Source organism: Pteropus medius, unplaced genomic scaffold (assembly GCF_902729225.1).
Source record: "Pteropus medius unplaced genomic scaffold, Ma_sr-lr_union100, whole genome shotgun sequence".
Lineage (NCBI taxonomy): Eukaryota > Metazoa > Chordata > Mammalia > Chiroptera > Pteropodidae > Pteropus > Pteropus medius.
In genome coordinates, this window is record NW_024341344.1 from 177,890 (window position 1) to 200,967 (window position 23,078).

General features: G+C 35.9%; 1 pseudogene; it reads right to left on the minus strand.

Moving 5' to 3' along the window:
* On the minus strand, nt 1–920 carry LOC120592700 (olfactory receptor 10Z1-like; annotated as a pseudogene).
* Nucleotides 921–23,078: the final 22,158 nt, after the last annotated feature.

Consider the following 23,078-nt stretch of genomic DNA (forward strand, 5'->3'; position numbering starts at 1 on the left):
TCATCCTTTACCCAGCATTCTCCCTTGAAAAGCTTTTCTCAGAGCTATCTGCACAGTTCTATTCCTTAGACTATATACAGTGGGGGTGAGGAGAGGGGTCACCACAGTATAAGTGACAGCAATAAGCTGATCTCGCTCAAGAGAGTAACTGGCTTTGGGCCTCAAGTACATGAAGGAGACACAGCCATAGTGAACAATGACCACTGTGAGGTGTGAAGCACATGTGGAGAAGGCCTTCTTTTTCTCCTCAGTGGAGGGGATTCTAAGTATTGCTGCCAGGGTGAAGGCATAGGAGATAGTGATGAAGAAGGAGACCAGAGGGACCAGTAAGCTGAGTATGAGGATGCCCATCTCACTCAGGCCTATATCCCCACAGGCCAGGCTTAGCATTGGTGACATATCACAAAAAAAGTGCTGGATCTCATGAGAGGTGGAAAATAATCAATGCCTTTCGCAGGCTGAAGAGGTATCCACTCAGGAAGGAGATGCCAAATAGCTGGGCACAGAAGGTAAGATTCATTTGGCTGACATAGTACAGTGGGGCACAGATGGCCACATATCTGTCATAGCCCATGACAGCCAGAAGAAAGCAATTGGTACAAGCCAAAGAGGCAGAGAAGAATATCTGGGCAGCACAGCCCAGATAAGAGATGGCCTTGCCCCCATGACCAATCCGGAGAACATTCTGGGGATGGTAATCAAGGTGTAGCAGATCTTAGAGAAAGATAGGAAAGAAAGAAGAGGTACATGAGCATGTGAAGATGACTATGCAGCCTGATGACTAATAATGAGGACATTGCTGGTCAGGGTGACAAGATAGAGGGAGAGGAACAATGCAAAAAATAGTAGTTGCCCTCCCCAAAGCTGGAGAAGCCCAGGAGGACGAAGCCCCTCCAGTAGGTTGCATTAGTCTGCCCCATTCTGAGTGACATCCTTGATAGGTTTGCTAACTCCTTCCACCTTGCCAGTAGATGCCTAGTTTCTTTGGAAGGCAGGATGTTATGGATTGTCATTTCTTTGTGCCTGTTGTAAATTGAAAATAAAGTTCTGTTTAGACAGCAACCAAATTAAAACAGGTTTTTGCTACATTAGATACACAGATTTATAGATCCATTTTCACATGAACTTGTGTGCATACACACTAAGATATGCAATATACAGATGCATGCATACAGACACATATGTGACTACACACATGCAGACACATATATACAGGCATGTCACATACAAAACACTCACACCTAATTATGGACATGTCACACATTTAAAACTGAGTTGCACATTCACCATTAATGACCATATCCACAAATATATCAGTCACGCATGTGCATTATAAATGCATATATATTCAGATAGCACATAAATATGTAAATATGCGCATCACACACATATTTATGCCAACATCAGACATACATTGCCACAAAAGAATACACATTGTCTGTTAGAACTTGAGGTGGGGTGCCTTAATGAAAATTATTTTATAATCATGCAAGAAAGCTAAGAGAGTGAAGGGATTTGCTCAAAGTCAGAGGCAAGGCTAGAGAAAAAATGTCTTAAGTCCTAATCTAACATCATTTCCCCCAAATAATAATGACTCTACTCAGATACTATACTAACATGAATACAGAATAAGAAACATATTGCTCAGAAAATAATTTCTTGTATTTATACCATTCTTTTGCACATGAGTTTATGCTGAGCACTGAAGGAAGAATCAGGGCTCAGGGCAAGTTGTGTACCCTTAGCCCAAAGATCAGCCATCAGTCTGTACTATCTTTGAAAAATCTATTGTGAACCAAGGCTTGGAAGAGATTATGTATAGGAGGATTCTCCACTCACCTGAATCAGTGCACAGTGAGGGCAAGTCCTGCTTTTCAGCAATCATGCACTAGACTGCCCCCCAGCAGGCCTACCTGCAAGAGAAAGAACATGAGATCCATCTCAGAAACTCCTATTCTGAGCAAAGAGTAATGTTCCCAAATGACATCAGAAAATCTTCTTTTATATCCCTACCCACAGGTGGTGAATCGTATTTGTTTTCTTTAAAACATCTTCTCTCTCTGAGAGATCCCCAGTCCCAACAGGTGCTGTTTCAGGAAGCACATGTAATTGTGCTTGTCATTAGCTGGGACTATTCTTTTGGGGAAAGCAAGAAAAGGAAATAAACAAAAAGATAATAGAATCATAATTTAAACTTTTTTTATATCTATTATGTGCTAAATATTATATTAATTATTTTCACATGATCTATTTTAAAACTTGCAAGGACCTAGTAATAAAGTGTTAATAGTTGCATTTTATAGAAGGGGAAACAGCCTGATAGGGGATCCAAGAGATAAGTATGATGTGGAAACTGGTATAACTATTGGTTTTATAGCTATTTCCTTGTACTATTGTTGTGGGGTTTGTTTGTTTGCTTTTGTTTTTTTTTTTTGTAAACATCCTTGGTTGGATAAACAAACTTTATTTATTTTAATATCTTTTATTTTTTAATTACAGATGGCATACAATATTGTATGTTTCAGGTGTACAACATAAAGATTGGACATTTATGTAACTTACAAAGTAATTACCTCCATAATTCTAGTACCCATCTGACACCATACAGTTATTACAATACTATTGACTAGATTCCTTATGCTATACTTTATATCTCCATGACTATTTTGTAACTACAAAATTGTACTTCTTGATTCTTTTCCCTTTTTCACCCAAACCCTCACCACACTTCCATCTGGTAAAATGCTGTCATGTATGAGTTTGTTTCTGTTTTGTTTGTTTTGTTCTTTAGATTCTACATGTAAGTGAACTTGTATGGCATTTGTCTTTCTCTGACTTACTCAGCACAGTACTCTCTAGGTCCATCCATACTGTTGCCGATGGCAAGATTTTTTTTTTATGGCTTAGTAATATTCTATTGTATATATGTACCACATTTTCTTTATTCATTTCTCTGTTGATGAACACTCACGTTGCCACCATATCTTGCTATAAATAATGCTGAACTAAACATGTGGAATCACATATCTCTTTAAATAATGTTTTGGGTACCTTCAAATAAATACCTAGAAGTGGGATTAATGGGTCTTTCTTTGTCTCTTGTTATAGTCTTTGTTTTTAAGTCTGTTAGTCTGGCATAAGTATTCCTACCCAGCTTTTCTGTTGTTTTTGTTTCTATTTTTATGAAATATTTTTTCACCCCTTCACTTTCAATCTGTGTATGTTTTTCAAAGTGAGTCTCTTATAGGAAGCATATGTAAAGGTTTTTTTTTTTAATCCATTTAGCTACCCTATCTATTAATTAGAGGATTTAACTCATTGATATTTAAAGTAATTATTGATTTACATGTTGTTATTGCCATTTTATTATTCTTTTTTTTTTCTTTCTCTTAAAGAAGTCCCTCTAACATTTCTTGTATTACTGGTTTAGTGGTGATGAACTCTTTTAGCTATTTCTTGTCTAGGAAGTTCTTTATTATTTAGAATCTTCAATTCTAAATGAGAGCTTTGCTGGGTAGATTAATCTTGGTTGTAGTCCTTGCTTTTCATCACTTTGAATGTTTTCTGGCAATCCCTTCTGGCCTGCAAAGTTTCTGTTGAGAAATCAGCTGACAGTCTTATGGAAGCTCCCTTGTAGGTAACTAATTGCTTTTCTCTTGCTGCTTTTAAGATTCTCTCCTTGTCTTTAAACTTTGGCATTTTAATTATGATGTGTTTTGGAGTGGGCCTCTTTGGGTTTGTCTTGTTTAGGACTATCTGTGCTTGCCTGGATTGTATGTCTATTTTCTTTGTCAAGTTAAGGAAAGTTTTTTATCATTATTTTTTCAAATAGGTTTTCAAGTCCTTGGTCTCTCTCTCTTCTTTCTCTGGTACCTCTATGATGTCAATGTTGGTAGGCTTAATGTTGTCCCACAGTCTCCTTAAATTGCCCTCACATTTTCTTTTTTCTTGTAGCTGTTATGATTCAGTGATTTCTGCTATCTTATCTCTTAAATTTCTAATTCAATAACCTCTTTCATCTAATCTACTGTTTATTCCCTCTGATGTATTTTTTTCATTTCAGTCATTGTATTTTTCATTTCTGACTGGTTCTTTTTTGTTTTGTAGCTCCACTTTTATGTTTTCTATCTCTTTGTTAAAGTTCTCACTAGTTCACCTACTCTTCCTCCAAGTTCATTGAGCATCCTTATAGCCAGCATTTTGAACCCTGCATCGGGTAGACTACTTGTCTCCATTTTGTTTACTTCTTTTTTCTGGAGCTCTCTTCTTTTATTTTATTTCGGACATGTTTTTTTGTCTCCCCATTTTGGCTGCCTGCCCGTGTTTGTTTCTGTGTATTAGGTCGAATTTCTATGTCTCCTTGTTTTAGTAGAGTGGCCTTATGTAGTAGGTGTTTTGTGGGTCCCAGTGGCACAGACTTCCCTGGTAACTGGAGCCAGGTACTTCAAGTATATTTCTTATATAGGTGTGTGTGCCCCTTCTTGTAGTTAAGCCTTGTTTTCTATTTCTACCTCAATGGGGGAGATTGACCTTTGGGCTGATTGGTTATGCAGGCTGGCTGGAGAGGGACTGACCCTATGGAACAGGAATTACTTTGACAGTTCTCTAGTGCCTTTCAGTCTGCACTTTGGATGTGTTGTCCTCAGATGTAGCCCCAGGTAATGCTCTGGCTTGGTACAAAGCTGGCCACCAGGAATTCCAGCACCAGGATCTCCTAGAAGAGGTCCCACCTCAAGCCAAACTCAGCTGCAGCCTGCATGCTGCCTAGGGCCACCTGGCATAAACAACCCAGTAATTCACAGATGGCCACCACCCATGCTGTGCTTGAAGGTGCCTTGAGAGGCCAAGCCATGAATTGAGGTTGGCTGCTGCTACTCCTGGGCTTGGAACTGCTCAGCAAGGTTAGGGCACATGTGGAGGGCTGAGCTGCTTATTTGGGTTTTGCAAACCTTTGATAGATTTTAAGAAAGTTTGCAGAATGAGCCAAGACAGGCCATTTGTATGGAAAAGCCACTGGATGAGGCTCTGGTGAGCCTAATTATTTTTTAGGGGGTGGGGTTCTCAGGGAATCACCAGGGTGAGGTAATCAGTGTTAGCCCGTTTAATGGAGACTCAGATATGGTGTCTGCCTGCATCTGCACAGAGGGACAGGGTGGGCTCAACAAAGAAACAATGACTTCCACCAGCACTTCTTTCTGGGAGGAGCTACTCCTTCAGCCCTCGACCTGAAGCCAGACAATTCTGTTCCTCCTCATATATCCCTGGCACCTTTTAGTCTGCTGCTCCAGTGCTGGAGCTCAGAGCAAGTAAGTCTATCAGCAAATAAGTCTGTAGGTGGGTCCCTTAGGAGAAATATCTGTGCTTCCAGCTACCGTCTTGTCTCACTCAGCCACAATCTCCACTGTTTTTCATAGCCAGAAGCTGTGGATACTTCTCTTATTGGTACTGAAATCTTAGACTGGGGAGCCTGATGTGGGGTTGGGACTCCTTGCTCCTCCAGTGTTATTTCTGCATTCGAGACATCCGTCTTGATTCTCAACTGCGACATGTGGGTGTAAAACCAGCCCATTTCATGTGTCCACACCTCTTACCAGTCTTGAGGTGGCCTCTTCTTTTCAGAGAGACTTCAGGTGACTCCCAATAATGATTTTTCTATTGGTTAGTGGTAATTTTGATCTGGTTGTGAGAAGTGGCAAGCACAGCTTTTACCTGTTCTCCCATGTTGCTCAGAACTTTCTTGTATTATTGTTTTATTTGTTGGTCTAGGGAGTACAACATGTATTTTAATTTAACATAATTTACTTAAACTTAATATGAAATAACTGCTAGTAAAATATGAAATTACTGCTAGTATAATATAAAAAATTACAATGGCATTATTCCATTTACCTGAATTCAGCAATACACCATAATAATTTTTACACAGGCATACATCTTAAAAAAAAAATAAGAGAAAAATCATGTGTGTTCATATAATCTATATTGAAACATACATTTACCATTTTCAGTGCTCATCATTTTTTCTTGCATATCCAAGTTACTATGGGTTTTACTTTTCTTCAACCTGAAAGACTTCCTGTAGTATTTTTTATGGTGCATTTTTGCTCACAACAAATTATCTACATTTTTGTTTATATGAAAGTTTTCATTATTTTTTATTTGGAAAATATTCTTTTCTGGATATAAATTCTTGGTTGATAGAGTATTTTCTTTAATATGCCATTTCAATGTCTCTGTTCTCTGTAGTTTCTAAAGAAAATGTTTCCATTAATTGCATTACCATTCTACTGTATGTAATGTGTCAAATTTCTCTTGCTGTTTCAATACTTTTTTTTACTTTAACCTATCAACAATTTGTTTATTACGTGCTTAGGTGTTTTGCTGTTGTCGTTGTTGTTTAAATTTTTGTTTGTTTGTTTACTTATGGCTTTGTGGAACAACTTGAATTTGTAAATTACTGTCTTCCACCAAGTTTGGGAAGTTTTAGCTATTATTCCTTCAAATATTTTCTTCTTCTTTTCTTTTAGTTTCCTTCTGATATTCAAATTACACATATGTTAGACCACTTGATACCATCTTAAAAATCTCAAAGAATTTGTTCACTTCATCTCTCTTTTGTCTTATTCAGAGCAAATAAATCTTCAAATTTACTGATTTTTTCTTCTATCATCTCCAAAATCCTATTAAACTTATTTTACAATTTTTTTATTTCAGCTATTACAACTATAAACCCTAAATTTCCAATAGTTTCCTTTATCTAAATTCCAATCCTCTGCTAATATTTCCCATCTATTTACTTTTTAAAAATATATTCTTCTTTTGTTCTTTGAGCATAATTATAATAACTGATGTGAATACTGCAAAATCTAAATTGCAATTCACTTGGAATCAATTTCTATTAACTGGGTTTTTTTCTGTGTATGAATTATGCTTTATTAATTTTTTACATAAATAATTATTTTCTGTTGAAAAACATTTTATATAAGATACTGAAGTAACTGTAAATATTTTGGTTTTGTTTTTCAGAGAGTTTTACATTTTCTCTAGCAGGTAGTTAACTTCCTTGAACTAAAAATGCAAAATATTTCTCACCTATATTTTGGAGCAGTTGATGTCTCTGCTCAGATTGTGTTTGGCTTTAAGATGCTGCTTTTTTTTCAGTCTGGCTTCCTAAACACTGCATATAATTTAACTGTTTGCAAATATTTGTGCATAGTTTACCTTCAGACTTGAGACTCTTCCTCTCTGTAGTTCTCTAATATTCTGATAGCTTTGCTACTCCTGATTTTTGACATCTAAAAAGTCAAATCAGTAGAGTCCTCTTTTAGCTCTCAAATCTGTGTGGTAATAAAGGAATACATTAATTCAAAAGCACATAATGCTCAAAAATCTTACCAGGAGCCATTCAGCTTTCAAAAGTATGTTTCTCTTTTATTTGTTCATGTTTTTTTTTCTTTTGCTCAGCAACCCATAATCAGTCAGAACTTTTGGCAGAAATAATACTCAAATTTGACATTTCTATTCTTCTGTAGCTGTCTCATTTACAAAATTCCTTTCTTAAACATCTATTTTTTGTTCTCTTAACTCTAATATGTGACTTCCTGAGGGAATGGAGATATGGAGGTATTGGGAAATGCTCCTTGGCAAAAAACAAACAAACAAACAAACAAAACAAAAAACAAAACAAAACAAAAACAAACAAAAGACCCTTCAAACTCACAGTTCTTCCCTAATATGATAAAATAGTAACATTTTAAGATTAACTGTTTCTAAAATTTTTGATTGACTTTGGTCACTTTCCAGGGTCTTCAAATAATTGTTTTTAATGTTTTTTCCCATAATTTTTATCTATGAGTAGAATCACTGGATCTCCTCATGCCATTATTAACTTCTCCAATTCTAGTTCATGCTGAACATCCATTCACCTTATTTTTGGTTAAACATCTTACCCACTCTACCCATGCCTCAGTTCAAGTGGGCCATCTGATATTAGCTGAACCAATCAAAGTATATCACTTTTTGGTTGTAGTAATTAGAACAGGTGGTGTTAAAGTGAATAAAACCAGGTTAACAAATATTTTCTTCTTATTTACATAATTTATAGTGAAAGTAGGAAAAAAACTGAAATAAGGAAATGTTTCTAGTTTAGCAATAATAGAAATATCTGTTTTCATTTGTAAAATGAAATCATATATTGCTTAAAGGCAATTTTATATTTTGTTTTTATATTAGAAAAGAAAAAAGTATTAATAACATACTCTGTGTTTTAAACTTAAAAATTTCTTTTTTTGTGGGGAAGGGGGTTAGTAAAATTAATCCAATAGTAAAAAAGGAGACTGTAATATAGATGTGACTGGTAAAAAATAAAATTTAAATATAAAGATAGAAACCAGCTATACTGGAATTTGGAACTTATAAAGTCTTAGTGAAATGAATAAATCCCTAACAAGCCTGATCATGAAGAAAGAGAAAATAGCTGCAAAAAGCAAAAGTGAACATAGGAATATCAATTAAGATCCTACAGGCAATTAGAATATGAGAACATATTAAGAACAACTTAATGCCAATAAATTAAAAAACTTAGACAAAAAGAAAAAAAATTCTTTAAAAACACAACATACTAGAGACTTCCAGTTAAAATGGCAGAGTAAGTGAAAGCTATGCTTGCCTCCTCAAATGACCACATCAAAATTATAACCTAATTATAGAACAGCCACATTTGAGAACCACCTGAAGACTAGCTGAACAGAACTCTTAAAACTAAGAATATAAACAACCGACATCAAGACTGGTAGGAATGGTAGAGATGTGAATTGGGCTGGTCCTACATCTATGTGTAGCAGTTAAGAATCAGGCTATGGAGGTACCCCTAAGGAGTGAGGAGTCCAGCATCACACCAAGTGCCATAGCCTGGAACACCAGCTCTGGAAATAGAAGTATCCATAAAATCTGGCTTGTGAAAATCGGCAGGGATTCCACTTGCTGGGTAAAATAGAGGGCTGCCATAGACCAAGGTGTGAACTTAAAGGGCAGAGCACAAACTCATTTACTTACAAACACTCACAATAAACTCCAGCAAAGGAACAGCAGCTCAAAAGTGCCAGAGACATATGAAAAGAAACTGAATTGTCTGGCTTCAGGGCAAAGGCTACAGGGCCAGCTCTCTCTGGCACAGAATGCAGATAGGCACCATGTTTCTTTGTTGAGCCCTCCTGAACTCAGCATTCAGATTCAGGTGGGCAGCCCATCAGAGTCTCCATTAACCTGGCTAATACCAGTCACACCACCCTGGTGATTTTCTGAGACAACATATGCACAGGCCAAAACGTGTATTATTATTATTTTTAAAATAATAGTTATTTAATGTTATTTTATATTTGTTTCAGGTGTGCATCGTAATGATTAGATATTTAAATAATTTATAAAGTGATCCTTCAGATTAGTCTAGAATCCACATGGTACTATACATAGTTGTTACACTATTATTAACCATATTCTCTACACTGTACTTTACATTTCCGTGACAATTTTGTAACTACCAGTTTGTTTTTCTTAATCCCTTCACCTTTTCTCCCAGCCCCACAATGACCCTCTCCTCTGGCAATCACCTCTGGCAATCACCAGTTTGTTCTCTGTAGCTATGAGACTGTTTCTATTTTATTCATTTTTTTCTTTAAAATCCACATATAAGTGAGATCATATAGTATTTTTCTTTCTCTGTCTGATATATTTTACTTAGCATAATACCCTCTAGGTCCATCCATGTTGTTGCCAATTGTAAGAAAGATTTCATTCTCTTCTATGGCCAAGTAATATTCCATATATATATAAATAAATATTTAAGGGTGCATATATCTTGTTCAATTAGTGTTTTCATTTTCCTTGGATAAATACCCAGAAGTGGAATTGCTGGATCAAAAGGCAGTTCTATTTTTTTATTTTTAAAGGAAACTCCAAACTATTTTCCATAGTGGCTGCACCAATTTTCAATCTCATCAAAAGTGCACAAGGATTTCCTTTTCTTTACATCTTTGAATAATTGATGATAGCGATTCTGAAAGACATAAAGTGACATCTCATTGTGGAGTAGTGTGCATTTCTCTGATGATTACTGATGTTGAGCAACTTTTTTATATGTCAAATAGCCATTTGTATAACTTTTTTTGGAGAAATGCCAATTCATATCTTCTGCTAATTTTTAAATAGAATTTTTTTTAAGTTGAGTTGTGTGAATACCTTATAAATTTTAGATATTATCTCCTAATCAGATGTACCATTAGCAATTGTAGGTTTTCTTTTCATTTTGTTGATGCTTTTCTTTTCTTTTTTCTCTTATTTACTTATTTATTTTACTTATTTATTTCTTTTTTCTCTTATTTACTTATTTAATTTACTTATTTATTTTAAATATTTTCAAGTATACACTACATTGGTTAGACATTATATCATTTATAAATGATTCCACTAATTACTCCTTCTCTCCTCTGGTTTTCTACATGGCCAATATATTAATTCTAACTGCATTCTCAATGCCAGGCCCCCCATTGCTGTGACCATCTATCAACTACTAATTCTGCTTTAACACTTCACCCCATTCCTCCAACCCCACAACCACCCCTCCCCTCTGTCCATCACCAAATGTCCACTATATTTTTGAGTCTGTTTTTGAATTATTCGTTCTTTTTGTTCCTTAGATTCAGCATATAACTGAAATCATATGGTATTTATCTTTTTCTGTGTGACTTATTTCAGCATGAAGACCTAGAGGTTGATCCATGTCGTTGCAAATGGTAAGATTTCATTTTTTAATGGGTGAGTAATATCCCATTGTATATATGAACCATAATTTCTTTATACAATCATCTGTTGATGGGCATTTAGGTTGCTTCCATATCTTGGCTATTGTAAATTGTGCTGCCAAAAATATTGCAGTGCATAGATCTTTACAAATTGTTTTGGTTTTCTTTGGATAAATAACCAGTGGTGCAATTGCTAGGTTAAAAGGTATATTCATTTTTAATTTTTTGAGAAACCTTCATACTGTTTTCTATAGCAGCTGTGCCAATTTACAATCCCACCAACAATGTATGAGGGTTCTCTTTTCTCCACATCCTCGCCAACACTTTTTCTCTGATTTATTGATGATAGCCATTCTGACAAGTGTCGGGTAATATCACATTGTGATTTTAATTTGCATATCTCTGATAATTAGTGACATTGAACATCTTTTCATATGTCTATTAGCCATCTGTATTTTTCCCTTGGAGAAGTATCTGTTTAGGTCTTCTGCCTATTTTTTAATTGGATTGTTTGTTTCTTTGTTGCTGAGTTGTATGAGTTCTTTATATATTTTGGATATTAACTCCTTATCGGATGTACCATTAGCAAATATCTTCTCCCAATTAGTCAGTTGTCTTTTTGTCTTGTTAATGGTTTCTTTTGCTGTACAAAAACTTTTTAGTTTGATGTAGTCCCATTTGTTTATTTTTTCTGTTTCTCTTGTTCAGGGAGATATATCCAGAAAGAAATTGCTGTTAGTAATATCAGAGTTTACTGCCTATGTTTTCTTCTAAAGGTTTTATGGTTTCAGATCTTATACTTAAGTCTTTAATCCATTTCGAGTATATTCTTGTACACAGTATAAGAAGGTGGCTTCTTTTCTTTTCTTACTTGTATCTATCAAATTTTCCAAACACCATTTATTACTCTATTGTATATTCTTACCTCCTTTGTCATATATTAAGTGAGCGTATAGGCGTGGATTTATTTCTGGGCTCTATTCTGTTACATTGATCAGTGTATCTGTTTTTATGCCAGTACCATGCTATTTTGATTACCGTAGGCTTGTAGTATAGTTTGATATCAGGTAGTGTGATACCTCCAACTTTGTTCTTCTTTCTCAGGATTGTTGTGGCTATTCAGGGTCTTTTATGGTTCCATATGAATTTTAGGATTATTTATTTTAGCTCTATGAAAAATGCCATTGGTATTTTGATAGGGATTGCATGGAATCTATAGATTGCTTTGAGTAGTATGGCCATTTGAACGATGTTGATTTTTCCATGGTATATGCTTCTATTTATTTATATCTTTCTGAGTTTCTTTTTTCAATGACTTATAATTTTCTGAGAACAAGTCTTTTACCTCCTTGGTTAATCTGATTCCCAGGTATTTTGCAGTTTTTGATGCAATCGTAAATGGGATTGTTTTCTTAACTTTTCTTTCTGAAAGTCCATCATTGGTGTATAAAAGTGCCACTGACTTCTGAATATTTATTTTGTAACCTGCTGCTTTACTGAATTCAGTTATCGGTTCCAACATTTTTTTTTTTTTGTGGTGGAATCTGTACATATATTATCATGTCATCAGCAAATAACGAGAGTTTTACTTCTTTTCTAATTCAAATGCCTTTTATATCTCTTTCTTGTCTCATTGCTGTGGCTAAGACTTCCAATGCAATGTTGAAGAGGAGTGGTGAAAGTGGGCATCCTTGTCTTGTTCCTGATCATAAGGAAAATGCTTTTAGCCTTTTCCCATTGAGTATGATGTTAACTGTAGATTTGTCATATATGGTCTTTATTATGTTGAGATATGTTCCCTTTGTTCCCACTTTGCTGAGAGTTTTTATTATAAATGAAGGCTTGCTTTTATGGAACACTTTTTTCTGCATCTATTGATATAATCACATGTTTTTTATCTTATAATTTGTTAATGTGGTGTATCACATTAATTGATTTGTGGATATTGCACCAACCTTGCATCCCAGGAGTAAATCCAGTTTAATCATGGTGTATGATATTTTTAATGTATTACTGAATTTGGTTTGCTAATATTTTGTTGAGAATTTTTACATCAATGTTTGTAAGAGATACAGACCTATAGTTTTCTTTTTTTGTAATGTCTTTGTCTGGTTTTGGAATCAAGGTAATAGTGGCTTCATAAAGGAGTTAGGGAATCTTCTCTCTCTTGAATTTTTGGAGTAGTTTGAGGAGAATAGGTGATAATTCTTCTTTGAATGTTTGGTAAAATTTGCCTAAGAAGCCATCCGGTCAAGACTTTTTTTTTTTTTTTGTAGGGTTTTGATTAATGATTCTCTTTCATTGGTGGCAATCGATCAGTTCAGATTTTCTGTTTCTTCTTGACTCAATCTTGGGAGATGACTTGTTTCCAGGAATGTGTCCATTTCTTCCAGATTGTCCAATTTGTTGGCATATAATCACTCATATTATTTTCTTATGATCCTTTGTATTTCTGTGGAGTCTGTATTTATTTTTCCTCTTTCATCTGATTTTATTTGAGTCCTCTCTCTTTTTTCCTTGATGAGTCTGGCTAAAGGTCTGTCAATTTTGTTTATCCTTTTAAAGAACCAACTCTTGGTTTTACTAATCTTTCGTATTGTTTTTCGAGACTCTATTTTGTTTGTTTCTGCTCTGATCTTTATTATTTTCTTCATTCTATTCACTTTGGGCTTTGTTTGCTCTCCTTTTTCTAATTCTTTTACATGTAAGCTTGGATTGTTTATTTTAACTTTTTCTTATTTCTCAAGGTAAGCCTGGATTACTATGAAATTTCCTCTTAGGACTGCTTTTGCTGCGTCCCATAGATTTTGAGTCGCTTTGTTTTCATTTTCATTTGTCTCTAGATAACTTTTGATTTCTTTCTTGATCTCCTTAATAACCCATTCATTGTTTAGTAGCATTTATTTAGCATCATACATTTGTTTATTTTTCCATTTTTTTCTTATACTTGATTTCTAATTTCATACTATTATGAAATGATTTCAATTTTCTTAAATTTGTGTCCTAACATGTGATCTATCCTTGAAAATGTTCCATGCACACTTGAGAAGAATGTATATTTGCTGCTTTGGGATAAAATGATCTGAAAATATCTATCAAATCCATCTGGTCTAGTGTGTCTCTTAGGTCCATTGTTTCTTTCTTGATTCTTTGCCTGGAAGATCTGTCCATTGGTGTCAAGGGGTGTTAAAGTCTTCTACTATGAGTGCATTACTATCGATCTCTCTTTTTATGTTCATCAATAATTCCTTTATGTATGTCGGTGCTCCTATGTTGGGTGCGTATATGTTTACTAGGGTTAATTCCTTTTGATTTATTGATCCTTTTGTCATTATGGAATGTCCTTTTTATCTCTTATAATAGCCTTTGTTTTAAAGTCTATGTTATATCATATAAGTATCACTACCCTGACTTTTTATTCACTTCCATTTACGTGAAATAACTTTTTTCCATTCCTTTGTTTTTAGTCTGAGTGTCATTTGATCTGGGTCTTTTGTAGACAGCATATGCATAGTCTTGTTTTCTTATCCATTTGGCTACTCTATGTCTTTTAATTAGAGTATTTAATCTATTTACATTTAAAGTTATTACTGATAAGAAGAAAAGTTATTGCCATTTTATTATTTGTATTTTATTTTCTTTTTTACCCCTTCTATTTTTACAAAAGTCCTTTTAACATTTCTTATAATGCTGACTGGTTCGTGATAAATTCCTTAAGCTATTCCCTGTCAGGGAAGCTCTGTATCTTACCATCCATTTAATCAAAAGCCTGTGATTGTAGATTCCTGTTTTTTATAACTTTGGCTATTACTGCCAGGCCCTTCTGGCCTGCAAAGTTTCCATTGAAAAATCAGCAGACATACTTACGGGTGTACCTTTGTGAGTTACTAACTGCCTTTCTCTTGCTGCTTTTAAGATTTTCTGTCTTTGACCTTTGGCATTTTTATTATGATGTGTCTTGGTGCGAGTCTGTTTGAATTCCTCTTTTTGGGACTCTTTGTGCTTCCTGAACTTACATTTCTAATTCCTTTGCCAGGGTAGGAAAGTTTTCTGTCATTATTCCTTCAAATAGATTCTCAATCCTTTGCTCTCTCTCTTCTCCTTCGAGTACTCATATGATCCGGATAATTTTATGTGTCATGTTGTCCTAGGGGTCTCTACACTATTCTCATTTTTAAATTCCTTTTTTTTTTTTTTGGTTCAATTGGGTGTATTCTGCTACCTTGTCTTTCAGTTTACTGATTCAATTGTCTGCTTCGTCCAATGTACTATTCATTTTATTTATTGTATTTCTCATTTCTATCTGTTTTGTTTTGTTTTGTTTTTTAATAATTTTCATGTCCTTTTTAATGCTTACTGTCTCTCTGAGGTTCTCATTGTGCTCATCCATTTTCCCTACAAAGTTGCTGAGCAACCTTATAACTATTATTTTGAACTCTGCCTCTGGTAGGTTGCTTGCCTCCATTTCATTTTGTCTATTTTCTTTGTTTTCTCATTTTATTAGCATTTCTGTGTTCATTTCTATGTGTCAGGAATATTTGTTTCATCTCTCAGACTTGGCCAGATAGCCTAATGTGGAAGTGTCTTGTGTGGTCTAGTGGCACACTCTCCTGATCCCCTATGCCAGGGGCTCTGGATGTGATCTTTGTATGGGTTGTGCGTGATCTTCTGTTGTTGCCAAGACTTTATTGTTTTTAATACATCAGTGGATGAGATTAACGCTCAGACTGACTAATTGTGGGAATTGGCTGCATCCACAGGGTAAGAGTTGCCGTGTGAGGGCTGACTCTACTGAGTGGATTTGTACTAGCAGGCTCGTGTACTTGTTGCAATCACTCTGTGTGTGTACCACTAATGGGGCAAATCAGGAGTTGATCTGTTGTTTCTGGTGCCAGCTTCTGGATACATTGGTTTTGTGGCCACTCGTGAGGTGCTCCCCCATAAGCCAATGTCAGCCACTGTTTTTGATTGCTCTGGCTACAACAACCAATCCACAGATGATTGTTGCCTAAGCTGGATCTATAGGTAATTGCAAGAGATGACCTGTGGGCAGTGGTCTGGTTATCCTTCGTCCTTGGTCTAAGGCAGTTTAGCAGAGGGTCCAGTGCTCCTCCATGTCTGATACTGCCTGTCAGTTGCCTTAAGTCTTGAAACTGGATGAGACTCTGGGTGATATGTGTGTTGGGTGGCACAGGGACCCCGGGAGTCTCCCGGATTTATTAAGTGAATTTTCTCCTGTCACTGCAATGTTAGTGCTGTCTCTGTGGCTCCCTGTACAAGTTTCCAATAGTAGCAAGGTCAGTTGCTGACCACCTTTGGCCTGAATGTGCCACCCCACAGCAGAGGCCACTGCCTATCAATGTGCAGTGGGCACTTTGTGTATTGGACATGGCAGAAGTCAAGGGTCATCAGGCCAATACAGAGCCCTGCACTACCCTCAAGATATATTGCAGTTCATGCAGGCAGCAGTGGTCTGCTCACCACTATTTTCCTAGAAATGCACTCACTGCGCTAGCCAAGGTCTGTTGCTGCGCAGACTGCACAACCCCAGAGCCAAATAGGGTATGAGAGGCTGCCTGTCAATTGGCTGCAGGCACTTTGTGGCTCGTGTGAAGTGGAATCTCAGGGATACAAGGTCCATCCGGCCAATATAGCCTCAGTTTTGCTGCAACTTCTGTGCCTGGGCATTCCCGCTGTAGTTACAGATCACAACGAGATCACCTGTCATCTGTGGTGGTCCCACAGACCTATGCACTACCCAGATGCAATATTGTAACTCTTGCAGACAGCAGAAGTCTGTCTGCCACTGATTTCCATGCAGTGCTCTCCCTGTCCTAGCCAAAGTTTGTTGCCTGTGTGGATTGGAAAATCCAGCAGAAAGGGGCAGGGCTGTGGCAGTTCACTGTCAATGGGCCTCCTGGGGCAATTTGTGGGTAGGGTGGCGTAGGGTTTCAGGGAAACAATGGCAGTCAGATCAATACAGCCTCAGTCTTGCTGAAACTTTGGTAACCATTGGCATGTTCCCACAGAAGTCCCAGATCACAGCAAGACCAACTGCTGTCTGAGATTGGCCCACAGATCCCCAAGATCTGCCCAATTTCGTGTTGGCTGCAATGATCTGCCTGACCCTATTTCGGAAATGCGGCTCACAGCTCTAGCCACCAGCTGGGAATTCTTGGCCCTGAATTGCTGAAGGGTATGGCAGTCATCCCACAACAAAATGCCCAGGCAATCTGCAGGTTGGGTAAAGCGGGCTGATCTCCTCAAGCCAGCGCTTCCTAATGGCTCTGTGGAAGGGGTCTGCAGTCAAGCTGGTGCAGTTTGACAGGTAGAGGGCTGGACTAAAGCACGATGGTGGCTGCCCTTCCAGCCCTCTTTCTAGTGCCAGGTAATGCAAACTTTCTCAGTATGAATCCAACGCGAGCCTCTGACCCACTGCCAGCGAGTATCTGCAGGTCAGAAAACCCGTGTGTGAAACCTTCAAAGGAGCATCTAAGGTTTCAGTCTCCTTCAATCTCATTTGGACCACCGGAATCCCTTCTGGTTTTTATGGTTAAAGTTATTGGAATCTCCTCTTCCCTGATCTGAGACCCTTGGCTGGTGAGCCCTCAAATGAGACCAGGACCCCTCTCTTTCAGGAGAACCTCTGCAATTTTGCTCTCTCTCCTGGTGATCCTACACCACCCATGGGGGTGGATCCAGCCTGATTCACGATTTTGCCCCTCCTACTGACTTTGATGCAGCTCCTTTACTTTATCGGACATTGGTGTTCCTATCAGTTGGACTTCAGGTGATTCTCCATGTTGATTATTTTATAATTTGATCGTAATTTCAATGCGGACATGGGAGGATACTAACTCTGCTTTTACCTAGTTTGCCACCTTCTTCTCTCCAATGTTGTAGCAAAAGTGGCCTAAGTTGCCTATTTCTATGTCTTATTTTCTAGAGATATTTCTCTTTCTTTCTGAGATGCCTTGTTCCCTTATTTGTTCATAGTGGTTAAAGGACCATTTCTCCACCTGGGCATTCATGGAAGTGTATTGTGCTTTTTTTCCATAAAGTGATCTTTTATATAAAGTCTCTCTTTAGCCTACTGTTAAGAACACATTTTGCTTTTGGTTTCCAGTAGATGGTGTCTTTGCTTCTTGGATCCTTGTTTTATATAAAATCTTAATAATGCCTTTTTATTTTCTTATAAATATTCAATCACATTTGTTACCCTCAGTCTCCGTCCCTGTCAGTGTTAGCAACAGTTTCGGTAGGGTTTGTTCAGATTCACCTGGGGCTCCGAGTGTTCAATCTTGGAGGATATGGGGGAAAATGCCATCTGAGTTGGGTGATGGTGGCTGCGGCTCAGCTTCTCATTTTGCAACCGGGGCTGGTAATAATGAATTGTTGCTTCTCTGCCATCCCCAGTTCTCTGTCATTCTCACTTTGCTTTTTACCCTGAACCTTGGGCACTGCTGCTGCATGCAGATCACAGCTCTCTCAGGCTGGACTGTTCAGGGAACCTGCTGCACCTTCTCCCTTCCCCCTTCTCCTGCAGGGAGCTCTGGCTGCAAGAGGTAGCTTTTTTACTTCTCCCAGTCTACTGCACGACACCTAGTTTTCTGACCTGTGGTTGCTCTTATTCACGGATCCCATGCTCAGATGTGCTGGTGTTTGGGTGGTTTTTGTTGAGTTTTAGATGGTCAGCTTATTGTTGTTTCAAAGGGAGAGATCTGGAGATGTCTCTCATTCCACCATGTTTTTGACCTGTATTTATTTTTTATGGTGATTATTATTTTATTTTTATTAATTTTATTGTGGTGACATTGCTTAATAAAATTATATAGGTTTCAGTGTACAATTAAATAATACATCATGTATATATATATATATACACATATATATACATATATATATACACACATATACATATATATATATCTATATATATATCTACAATGCAATATATATATGTGTATATATATATATACATATATATATATATATATATATTGCATTGTGCATTCAACACTTTAAATATAAACTAATTAAATTCACCAATAAAAAGATGTAGAGCATCTAAATGGATAAAAAAAAAACAAGACTCTTACAAATGCTGTCTACAAGAGACCCACCTTAGATAAAAATGCACACACAGACAAAAAAATGAAAAGATGGAAAAATACATTTTGTGCAAATAGAACTAAAAAAATAAAACTGGGTGTAGCAATGTTTGTATTAAGGCTATAACAAAGGCTATAACAAGAGATAAAGAAGAATCCAGAATTTTACTTCTGTATATTTATCTGAAAAAAGCCCAGAACACTAATTCAAAAGATATATGAATTTCTGTGTTCACTGCAATATTATTTACAACAACCAAACTATGGAAGCAACCTAAGTGTCCATTAATAGACAAATGGATAAAGAACATGTGACACATATATATAATGGAATATTATTCAGCCATAAAAAATAAAAATAAAATCTTGCCAGTTGCAATAACAGGGATGAACCTGGAGGGTATTAAGCTAAGTAAATTAAGTCAGACAGAAAAAGACAAACACCATGTGATATCATTTATATGTGGCATCTAAAAAAAAACCAAATTAAACAAACAAAGCAAAAACAAACTCACAGATACAGAGAACTTTTTGATGATTGAAAACTGCAAGGGGCTTTGGGGAATGAATAAAAAAAGGAAAAGGGAATAAGTTGTGCAAGTTCCTAGTTATAAAAACAATCATAAGGATATAAAAAGTAGAGCATATGAAATTAAACTAATAATATTCTAATGGCTATATATGATAGCAGATGGGTAGTAGACTTATTGGAGTGATCGCTTTTTAAGTTATATAAATGTTTAATCACTATATTGTACATCTGTAACTAATATTATATTGTATATCAACAGTAATTATTTTTTTTTTAATTTTTAAAAAGAAGAAACATTTCAAATAAGTAATCTAACCTCCCACCATAAGGCAGGGCAAGAAAAACAGCAAACTAAACTTAAAGTAAATAGAAAGTAGAAAATATTAAAGTGAAATTAATCAGATAGAATAATTATATTAAAAAAACAATAAATAAAATCAATGAAATCAAAAGCTGCTTCTTTGAAAATGTCAGCAAAATTGACAAATCTTTAGCTCAATTGACCAAAACAAAAAGAGAGAAGACTCAAATTATTTGACTCAGAAACCAGCACAGCCGGCTTTATTAGTGAAACAAGGAAGTAAAGACTTACTTCTCTTTTTAAAAAATCAAATTATGAGACTGAGAAATAGAAGAGATGACATTACTACTGACCTTACCTAATAAAATAGGTAACTTATATGATAAGGATAGATTTCTAAAAAGACAAAAACTCTCAAAACCAACTCAAGAAGAAATAGTTAATCTCAATAGATCTATAATAAGTAAGTGATTTAGAATATTCATTCATTCAATATATTTAATAACAGAATCCTGTGGAATTTTAGCAGGATACACAAATGGTCCATTAGTTACTATATTTCTTAGCCTCCTTTGCATCCAATTTTGGTTAAGTGACTAAGTTCTTATCAATAAGATGTAGATGGAAATGATGTGTTAAGCATCTATGTCTCACCTTTAAGAATAATGTCTTTCTACTTTCTTTATGGATGGAAATAAAAAACAGGTGCCTTTGGCTCAACGATAGAGCCTTATTTTGAGGATGGCAGAACCAGTCTGCCTTCCTGTGGCTTGTATAGACTTTGGAAGTCAAGCTGCCCTGCCAGCCCTGCCAGTCATAGACTGCTTATCACTACATTGTTATACGAGAGAGAAATAAATTCTACCTAATTTAAGCCACTTTAATTTTGGAGGTCTTGGTAGTTGAGATTGAAGCTACATTGTACTGTTAAGATAATTAAATGAGATATTTATAAAATTCTTAGCAAAGTATCCAGCATACAGTAAATGCTCAGTAAATGGTAATTGTTTATTTTTTCCTGCATCCATAGGAAAAAATATATAAGTGGCTCCTTTATTTAATTTCACTACTAAAAGTACTTCTTGTTTTTAATAACCCTCTTCTTTCTGAAATGACCTAGTCCCTTACCCTCCAGAATAGCGTACTCCACGATTTCTTTCTTTGCCAACATTTACTCTTTTTCCTTCTTTTTTATTTTTATTTTTATTTTGTCCATCAAATACCATTTCTGAAGGGTTTCTTAATCATATTTCTCTCTTTTTTATAGACTATTCCTCTGGTTAAATATGCCAAATCCGCTTTTGTCATATTTATTAATTTATATTACTTCCAAGTTTATAATCTGAAGACAGACATAAAATTCAGACCAAAATTTTTATTTTATTGCTTTTTCTGAGCTTAATATGTCAAGACTATACCATAATTAATTTTCTCATGTTGTTCCTACTTCTGTGCTTTCTAAGAGTTATCAATTTCTCACCATTTCAAGCTGACAACTCAGAGATAACTGTAATTCTCCTATTCTTTTAGCTTCATCTAACTTTTTGCAAAGTACTATTGCCTGTAGTTATATTATCTTGCTGAAAAAAAATTTTTATTATTATGAAAAGGAGTGGTAAAATACTTCTGTTGCAGTATGCTCCCTCCTCAATATTGCACCCTAAACAAGAGGTCATTTAGCCTCTGCTTGAACATTTCTCATTATAGAAAAATTAGCACACACTCCAGGAGGTAACCTACTCCACTTATGACAGCTCAAGTAGACTGAGAAGCAGAGGAGCAATCTGTGCATGAATGGCAGTCAGGAATTCCAGAATTATGAGTGGAAAAAAGCCCCATTATTTCTGGAAATGGATTCATATTTGAATCAGAAATCAGGAATCTGAAATTACTCCTCTGATTATCCTCAGTCCAGTTATCCTGAGGTCTTCCTGGTGCACTGTCCTAGTCTAATTCTATTCACAAAGTGGTATAATAAAGGGCAAGCAGGAAAAGATGCTTCCTGGATTGGAGCTTGTAGACTATAGATTTGAGATAAAACATTTATTTCTCACACATAAACACAAACAAGTGTTAGAGATGCAAAGGTAGACAGAGTTTGACAAATAACATATTTTCAAAGAACAAATAGTCTAAAGAACCAGTCTGAATTAATTTATTCATAAGTCTCTCATTTTATTGTTTTATTTCCTCAATAGCATTTTAGACTTGGATTATCATTATATCTATTTACCATTGCTGAGAGATAGCCTTATCAGCACTTCTGAAAATAAGGTTTTCAGAAGCACCACATGGACGATGGGCGCTAAACTCAAGGACTTTATTCTACTTTCTTTCAGGTATGTTTTCCTCCAGATCTTGCTTTTTCACTGTATCATGTATGGCCCTTGAGGTGACTTGGACAGAGTCTTGTTGGGGAGAGGTAGGTCACCATGACAATGAATCCTAAGGGGCTATATCCCTGATGATGAGGTGATGAGGACCAGCTACTGCAGCTCCTATTTGCTTCAGGGCTTCATCTGCCAAGCCTCCATCCTACTATGCCACAAGTGACTCAGATAACAGCCTGAATTATCAGCTTTATTGAAGAGTATCTGCCACTGTCCACATTACCCAGAAGCAACAGGTAACTAGTCTATTGACAAACATCCAAAGACATGGTATGTGAGTGAATGCAGAGGACAGATAAACAAAGAACTAATTAAACTTTTGTAAAAAAAATTTAGTTGTACTCAAGTTAGATACCCTCAGAATGATCATTTATTCTCTAAGTTTTCCAGATCCTTCAAAATCCTGAAAATTTCTAGAATTTCTCCAGATATTCAATTTGCTTATAATCTGAAAAGCTTAGTCATCCAAACATCTCATATTGAGTAACCTGCTGTTTTATTCATATTTAAATATTTATTATAGAGTCAATGCCTAAAAAAATCACATTGTGGGCAAATCATTTGAAATGTTCAGAAGTGTGAGGTATATTTTTAAATCTCATTGAGGTGAAGTGCTGGAGATCTGTGAACATGTTGAATTGGACAGAACATTGTGCATGAAAAGGGGAATCCAGAGAGCAAACGTAGGTGTCAATTTAGAAAGACAGAGGCCAATTTTGGTTTGTTTAGAGTGTAACATCCTCCTTGCCCTAAGGCCAGGAACAAAGCTACATCTGCCATATTCATTCCATATCTACACAGTCCAAATTCAATTTGTATTTTTAAAAATTATAAGTTAAATTTGACTTCTATACACAGATGAGCAAAAGAAAGAAAAGAGAAAAAGCAAAAAAGAAAAAGAGAAAAAAAGGAAAAGAAAGAAAGAGAGAGAGAGAGAGAGAGAGA